Below are 9097 nucleotides of genomic sequence, written 5' to 3'. Positions count from 1 at the left end.
CTGGGAAGACAGGCCACCGGCACAGAGCGAGGGCCTGGGTTCAAAAAGAAGAGGCCAGCACAGGGCGATCCCCTTCTCTGCGAGGGATTTACTACTGGAGACTTCTCAAAATTAGAAATTTGAATAATCCAAAACTCCTTTTCTTATAGGCATAAGGAAGGAAGGATGCATTTTTGAGACTTACAAATTCAGAATTATCATAAAGACTGCACTTTTCTTTTGCTTTGAATGTACTTTTAAAATAATAAGTAATACGTAAATAAAGACTTTCAGGAGACTTAGAGATGTGTGCTGAATGCTGCTTTTTAAGAATTTTCTCGGGGTTAGCTCTAGTGTTTTCCTAAATCAACTCAAAATCAGCTGCTTGAGTTATTCTGGCATATATAGTTGGTCATCCATGTGGTATTTAAGAACATCTCGATCTATTTTCTAAGGTTTTTATTCTCAGGAATGTTTCTCAGCAAAAGCACTATCCCTACCGCTTAATGCACCCTTGGATGACATTAATGTAAGATATAGAAAAAGAATTAAATGATGAGAACACAGAATAGCAAAAGAAATGACAGCAAGAGTTCCCTCCCCTGACCTTTTTGGGTAAACAGCAGAATGGACAGGGGAGGAACTTGTGTGTGCCAAGGACTATAGCATTGTCATGGGCAATCACGAGACCAGGTTACAACTAAATCGGCGCTGTTGGTCATTACGCAATTCTTAACTTGTATAAAGTTTGGAAATTAGAGTTATTTTGAATTTTGATCATTTAGTGTACTACTTATTTTATTTTTAAAAAGATTTTATTTATGTATTTGAGAGAGAGCAGGGGCCAGGGGGAGGGGCAGAGGGAGTAGGAGAAGCGGGCTCCCTGCTGAGGAGGGAACCCAAGGAGGGGCTCCATCCCCAGGACCCTGAGCTCATGACCTGAGCTGAAGGCAGATGCTTAACCAACCGAACCACCCAGGTGCCCTTCATGTACTATGTTTAAATTCATCTGACTTTCTACCATACTATGCAATATACAAAGTAATGTGGAAGTTCAGAGAAGGGAATGGGGAAAAAGGATTAGAATAAGGATTAAAATTTCATATATGATTCACCCAGCAACATAGCCTCCAGTAATGTGCCATTCCTATGTTTTTAGCACATTGGCACACACCGTTGCCTTTTTGGGGAAAATCACTGCTGAGAAAGCATTGTAGCAGGCACATTCGTTTTATTCCGTTCTTACAACAATACCATGATGTCAGTATCCTTATAGTCCAGTGCCCACAGAGTACTTTTGTCACTTCCTTGAGTCTCTGCTGTCTCCAGAATCATGGCCCTGCATGGGGCCAATTCCTGCCTGCCCCGGCCAGTTCTAAATTCCAATGTTTATCTGCCCAGGCTGTTGAGATTGCCTCTTAGCAGTTACCCTCCGCCAGGCTTCCCTGCCCCTCTCTCTGCACCAAGAACTGGCAAACACGCCGCATCAAAACAGCGCTTAAAAAATCGTGCACACAACTCAGCCCAAAAAATCTTGGCTGCTTCAGTAGCTCTCTGCTGCCTTTTTACTTTATCTACTTTTCTTATTCTCAGCTAGAACAGTGGTTTGCTGTAGCTACTGCATCATAACCAGAAGTGGAAGTTAACATATGTTTTTGAGATTTGTATGTATAGTTCTGGGTCATTCTTTTTAACAGATGAATAGAATTTACATATATAGTACATTGTATTTATTTATTTATAGATGGACCTTGGGGTGTTTTCCAATTTTTCACTGTTAAGAACACTGCTGCAATGAATAGTCTTGCACATGTTTTCTTGTGCACTTCTTAGAGAATCCCTTTAGAATAAACATCTGGAAATGGAATTGCAGAGCCAAAGAGGATGCTCATTTTTAATTTCATTACTTACTGTTGCCAATTCTCTTTCCAAAGTAGACGAACCGCTTTACATTTTCCCCAGCAGTGTGTGAGTGTTTGTGTAAAACATTACCACTAGCTCTGGTAATGTTTGAAATGAGACCATTTAATTTTTGCTCACGAAATGGAAATGGATTTGTATCTTCTTATTTTGATTGCTAGCAGCATTCATTCTCAAGTTCATTGCATTTCAGGGTGCCTTTTCTGGAAATGCCTATTCACATTTCTGCTCTATTTCTCAATTAGGTTTTCAAGCCCACTAGACCACAGACCTGACCCACGGGAGCAGTCCTTGCAGTTAGTTTCAAATGTCAAGGGTGACTTCCTCCAACAGGCTGCGTCAAAAGCCCAAGAGTACTCTCGCCCTTTCATCCTAAGCAAGGAACAAAGAGTGCTCCTTTCAGGCTTTAGTTTCTTTCTGCTGTTCTCCTATTATCTTTTTCCAACACTCCCACCAAGTCCATTTCTGACTTATTCCAGGAAGGCTGTCCAGACAGATCTCATCCACAAAGACCCTTCCTTCCTCTGAAAACCTACCTCCACTAATTTCAGCATCTGCTGTGCTTGGTACAGTCTAGAACTGTCCCCCTCAGATCAACTCGAAGCCCCTGGAGTCCAGGGCAGGGGAGTGCTGCAGAGCTTGCAAGCAGACATACAGGCTCTGCCTTTACCAGTGTGTGATCTTGGACAAGACTCTTGACATCGTTTCCTCATCTGTACAGTAAAAATAGTAACACCAGCCTCATAGGAATATTGTGAAAATTAATGCCTTTGCACCTTCAGCAGAATACTTGACTTAATAATCACTCCAAAAATCTTTGTCATTTCCATTATTATTGTGACTTTGTGTTTCCTTCCATGCTTGTGTAACACTAGGTCCTGGAGGGAGTATACGGACATTCACTTTCTTTCTGTTACCTCCTGCCCATCTGCCCATTTGCCCTAAAATTTGGGCAGTGCGGCAGCAGTAGATAGGGAATATGCTTGAGGGTGGTGCTTACAGGTCTCAGGTAATACAAGGGACCCATTTCACAGTAAAACTAAGATGGGGCTCCCACTGCCTGCGGCTCCCATATGAAATATTTTTTAGCTTGGGGGGCCCCCGGCTATGAATAGCTCAGTTCTTGACTACAACTCCAACCGAGCCAAGTCTATGAAGCATGTTTTTCCTTCGTCAGTTTATCAAGATCAAAAGCTTCTGAAAGTACGAGGCCTTCATGAGATTATTTGCTTTGTAACAATAAGAGTCTCATATATTTGTACAGTACATTTACAATGTGCAAGGTACTTGCACATCCAGGGTGTCACACAGTCTCCAAAATAATGCTTGAAGATAGTCGGGGATCATTAACCCCATGTTACAGATGAATCAGGGGAGGATAACTTGCTCCAGTCCATAAAACTGAGAGGGGACAGAACAGGGCTTGGATTCAGGGCTCTTAAATCTGCATGCTTATTGATATAGCGAATATTCAGAGTCTTTACTGTGCGCCATGCCCTCCATTGAGTATTTTACTTATGTCCCACTTATACTCATTTTGCATGCCAACGAGATAAGCTTAGAGAGCTGACGGAACTGAGCCCTAGCACACAGTTAGGGACAGTAGAGCTGAGACTGAAACCTAGCTTTCTGGTTCTAGAACCACTGTTTTAACCTACATGCCAGGCAGCTTCCAAATACCAAGGTAATGAGGCATCAGAAGGCGGGAGGGCACGTCACCTCAGCCTAGAGGACCTAATGGTCAGTTGTCATTGAGCAGGGTCCCCCATTGTCACCCCTTAACTCCCACCTGGCCACCTCCCTACTCCTTGGACCAGGTGCTCTGTAGATGCTGGCTCTTGGGGAACATTTAGCTCACTGAGGATAGAGACCTAGGCCTGAGGAAAAAGAGGATAATTTTATTTTTAAAATTTTATTTGAGAATGATGATTTCTCAGGCTAAAGTCTCTGACACTGGTATTGATGACAAAAATTAAGTTCTGACTCATTTGGAGAAGGGTAGCCTGGGTGGCTCAGCGGTTTAGCACTGCCTTCTGCCCAGGGTGTGATCCTGGAGACCCGGGATCAAGTCCCACATCAGGCTCCCTGCATGGAGCCTGCTTCTCCCTCTGCCTGTGTCTCTGCCCCTCTCTCTCTCTCTATGTGTCTCTCATGAATAAATAAATAAAATCTTTCTTTTAAAATATTTTATTTATTTATTTGAGAGAGAAAGAAACATGTGTGAGAGAGCACAAGCAGTGGAGAGGGGCAGAGGGAGAAGCAACCTCTCCACTGAGCAGGAAGCCCTACACAGGGCTTGATCTCAGGACCCCCGGGGATCATGACCTGAGCCAGTCAGATGTTTAACCAACTGAGCCACCCAGGTGCCCCAGGAGGATACATTTTGACCCCAATTATGCCAACCTGGGCATAGAACTGTCATTCAGATGCAGGCTTCCTTGTCCCACAAAAAACTACTTTGAAGGAGAACACTGGGGAGATTTTGAATGCGTGATTTAATTAAGTGATCTGCATAATGATGTTCTTTTCAATGAAATAAATTGTAAGACATCATTTGGGTATAAAGGAAAGTAAGAAAAATGTGTGAATGATAAAGCAAAGAGAGTTCTTAAACGTGCCACAAAATCCATTCATTCTCCCAGGAATTAAGGTGGGCTGGGTTGGGCTAGACTGGCCTAGAGACCTTTCACACACACACACACACCCTGGGCATGAACTCTTCATTAGCTAACACCCTGGTCAGAGGACGAGGCAGGACAGGGCCACAGGGACATGGACCTTGCTAAGTACAGAGCATCCGAATGTAGACTCTCAATCCATGTCCTCACGTTCATGGACTTCAGGCCTTCCTTGTTCAGCAGAGTCCATGAGAGTTCTGACTCCGGTGTCAGAGGGAGCCAGAGTCACATGTACTCAGAGCTATCGTGTCTGCTCAAAATCCTGCAGTGGCTCCCCACTTCTCTTAGCAGAAACCTAACTTCTTAAAAGTGTCCCCAGACCCTGTCTGGTGTGACCTCTTTGATCATCCTTGCCCCTTGTACACTTTTTAGGAGCTACAATGTCCTCTTGGCTGTTTTTCCTCAAACGATGCTGGACACAGTCCCCACTTTATGACCTTTGAATGCTCTTCCCTCCGTCTCACTGGCTCCTTCACCTCCTTCTGTGTCTTTGCCTAAATGTCACCCTTTCACAAGACATGCCCTGGGAGTTTTATAATTATTACTATTTCTGCAGGCCCTCCTTTATCCTCTCCAGGTTTTTCCTACCACCTTATTAGTTTATAATTGATTTATTTATAGTATTCATATAATTTTATTCTTTACTGATGTCCTTCTCAACTAGAATTCAAGTTTCATTAAGGTAGAGTCTTTGTTTTGTTCATTGATCGATTCCAAGTTCCTGGCACAGTGCTTAACATATAGTCAGAAATAATGGTTGAAAATGTAATGAATGAATAAATAATGCATGGAAGCCAGGTAACTAACCTCTCCAAATCTGCTTTCTCTTCTCCGAGTAGGAATAACCATAATGTGTGATGAGAAGCTACATGGTATTGCTTCTATGTGCAATAAAGCAGCTCCTCCTTCTCATGTTAAAGCCATTCCACGTGGTTTAGATGGCAGTGACCACAAGCCTGACATTGTCACTTAGGCTAGCCTGGCTCACTGGGGGACACTACCCCCCTGACTATGGTGGTACACAGAGGTGGGCATGTGTTTCAAGCAGGGCCACACTATGAGATTAGATCAGTGTGCTTTAGGGGAGGGGCAGTTTGGAGGAACCCAGGCTGGCAGGGCCTTGGGGGTTGGAGGCTGTCATCCTGCAAAGAAGGGTAGGCAGCTTGCCCGAGGATGAAGCCCAGCAGAGGCAGGTAGAGCAGAGCCCAGGGCCTCAAGAAAAATCAGGTTTTGTGTTCTCTCTGTTAGTAATGACTGGCTGAGGGTCAGTAGAGGCAAACAAAACCTATACAATGGACCCCAAAACTAACATGGAGATAGGAACTGAGGAGCCAGAAAGGAGGAATTCCTCTGTCCAGGATGCCATCTTTCAATTTTAGCTTGTCCAACTCCTACTCAGCCTTCAAAACCTCACTGGAGAATGTATTCATCTCCTAGCTCTCCCAGGCTGAACTGATCACGATTCCCTTGTGCCCCATGATACCAGATTTAGACCTTATCACACTCGTATCACTATGAATTACAATTATCCATTATATTGGTCTGCTAGAGCTGCCATAACAAAATACCACAAACTAGGTGGCTTGAACAATAGGAGCTTATTTTCTCACCGTTCTGGAGGCTAGGAGTCCAAGATCAAGGTGTCAGCGGGCTTGGTTTCTTCAGAAGCCTTTTCCCTTGGCTCGCAGATGGTTGTCCTCTCTGTGTGTCCTCACGGCCATCCCTCTGCCTATGGTGTCTGTCCTGACCTACTCTTTTTATGGGGACACCAATCATATAGGATTAGGAAACACTCATATGGTCTCATTTTACCTTAATGACCTCATTAAAGGCCCTGTCTCAAATAGATTCATGTTCTAAGGTACTGGGGGGTTAGGATTTCAACATATGAGTTTGGGTGGGAGAGACGATTCAGCCCATAACATCCAACTACCTGCTTACTTCCTCCAACCTCACTGAAATCACAAGGAAGCTGCTGTGTAAATGTTGGATGGACAGTGGAATGAAAGAATGAGTGAGTGAGTGGAAAACATTGTATTTCCCTGGGCAAACAGACCTTTCATTCAGGGGCAATAGCCACCCCCCTGGTCTCTCTTCTGGTGGGTCCGAGAAGATCCTTGTGACTTCAGGGAAGTCCAAGAGGGAAAGAACTCTACCTGAGGTTATCAGAGTTCCTTTGGCCCTGTTTCAGGTGAGGGCAGTGCTGTCAGGATGCTTGTATTCGGATGCCCAAGAATCAGATTAATTATTTTAATACATTTAAAGTCTTCCTCACCTCCGCTCTCTTGCTCTATTCCAGCATCCAATAAATCTCCCTGAGCTGTCCGTTCTCCTTCCAAAGTTGCTATCACTTCTGACTAGCTGTAGCTTGGACTGGGAGCTTCAGCCTTTATTTTTTTTTTTTAATTTTTTTTTAATTTTTATTTATTTATGATAGTCACAGAGAGATAGAGAGAGAGGCAGAGACACAGGCAGAGGGAGAAGCAGGCTCCATGCACCGGGAGCCCGACGTGGGAGTCGATCCCGGGTCTCCAGGATCGCGCCCTGGGCCAAAGGCAGGCGCCAAACCGCTGCGCCACCCAGGGATCCCGGGAGCTTCAACCTTTAACTGGTTTGTCTGCACCATGTCCTCCGCTTCAATTACCTCGCCCTTGTGATCACTGCCTATCTGAAATACAGAGCTAGCTGTGCCATTCACCTGCCACAAAACCCCAACGATGCCTCACAGTAAAAGCCTATGTCACCTTTCTGTCCCTCAGATGCCATTCACATATTTGTGAACCTTGCCTCATCCATCTCTCTCATACTCTGTAGGGTCCACACTCCTGCCACGCCACGGCCAAGGACCTCAGCCTGTACTTCCACTGTTGTGACCCCCTTCTGTTCCTTCTTCCCCAGGGAACCCACACTTCCCAGGCCAATGCAAAACCACATGCTTCACTAAAGCTTTCCCACTCACTGTTCATTGTCCTGTGGGCTCTTTATCACAGATCCAATCGCTTAGTGTTTAGCTCCTTGGTATGCATGTATTTATCTATACCTGCTGGACTGGGAGTATCTTGATGGGCAAAAATTGGTCTTATTCCGCACCCCTCACAGTACCTGGAATTTAATAGATACTTAGAAACAGTAAGATTTTTCTGGATGCCTAATATGTGCCAGGTATAGAGATGCACGTGGGTCTGCCTAGAGACAGACATGACTTAACAGTAGTGTGTTCAGCACCCGAAAGCACATGGGGGTGGGGAAGGCTTCCTGTTGAGGTGGCATGTGATCTGGGGTTCATCACACGGCTAGTGATTTTATGAAGGAAGTGAAAAACAATCCCTTGCCCGTGGAGGGTGAAAACAAGGGGAAGCATTCCCAGCAGAAGTAAGTGACCCAGTTGGAGAAAACGAAGAAGCAGCCAAAAAAGCTTCAAGAATACTGAGTGCCTGAAGTTAGCTAAAAAGTAAGTATCGTTTGCTGAAAGTTTTCATGCTGAAGTGAAGGTCCTTGGCTTGCAACGCAGGTCACCTGTTTTCATGAACTTCCAGATAGCAGAATAAAAGGCGATGGCCCACATATGGGATGACTTACATTGGTGCGAGGGAATGTGTGTGTCACTCTGATCAGGGGTGGTACGTGCTGTGTTATTAGGCCCAGGCTGAGGCCACAGTACAGCCATAAATCAAGAAGCGGGTGTTTAAAAAACAGTGGAAGTGTTAAGGAAACATGAAGTGGCTGACCTGTGGGGCTGGCTGTTACTCCCTACAAGAATTTCGATGACTAATGATGTGGATAAATAAGTACTTAACTTTCTCATAACCACACGTGTAATTTATTTAATTCTGGGGGTATTATGCAGTTCTGGAAGCCCTTTAAGATGATGGTGATCAGTTGAAAAAGATTTCCCACTATTCAGAAAAGGCCAGAACCTTTTTCTCCCAGATTTTTCCCCCCCTGGTAACTGGGATTAATATATGGAAGGATGGGATTCAGGAGTAGCCACTGGCCTTTCTAGTTTAATTTACAGTTTTTGAAGTTCCAGCAGTACATAATAATCATTCAACTGGGTCTTTCAGAGCCTTTAAAAAAAAAGTAAAACTCATTGAGAAAGAGGTGAGTCTCACCTTAAGATTTATTGGGTCACATTGACAGAGATTCATGGATCTGCTGAGGGAAAGGCCTAAATGCTCGTGAGGTTGAAGGATGATGGCAGGCAGGGGAAGGCTGAGACTTCCCACCCTGCCATTCATTAGCTGTCACTTCACACCTCCAAGACTCAGTTTCCTCATCTCTAGACGGGGCTAATGAGATAGACTCACAAGGTCTTACGAAGATTAAAAGGTAAAGTCACATGGTGATTTCCATACAGGATATGTTTCTTGCAGGTGTCTGAAAGTCAGCTATATTTAGGCTGAACAACCAATATAGATGTATTATAAGCAATAGCTGATCCCAGATAATTAGAAATGACAAAATCCCTAATTGGGCCTGTTTTGGTATAATCTTAAAAGTAATATTTTTAGTATTTTGTT

The 9097-nt window shown here is 44.2% G+C and overlaps 1 non-coding gene across 1 annotated transcript; it reads left to right on the top strand.

The window, feature by feature from the left end:
- Window positions 1–3817: 3817 nt before the first annotated feature.
- LOC112932150 (small nucleolar RNA SNORD52) lies at window positions 3818–3885 on the top strand. Its single transcript, XR_003237430.1, has one exon. It is a non-coding gene; the product is annotated as a small nucleolar RNA SNORD52 (small nucleolar RNA).
- Window positions 3886–9097: the final 5212 nt, after the last annotated feature.

The sequence above is a fragment of the Vulpes vulpes genome, chromosome 8 (genome assembly GCF_048418805.1).
Source record: "Vulpes vulpes isolate BD-2025 chromosome 8, VulVul3, whole genome shotgun sequence".
NCBI lineage: Eukaryota > Metazoa > Chordata > Mammalia > Carnivora > Canidae > Vulpes > Vulpes vulpes.
This window is presented reverse-complemented; position numbering and strand designations above follow the sequence as displayed.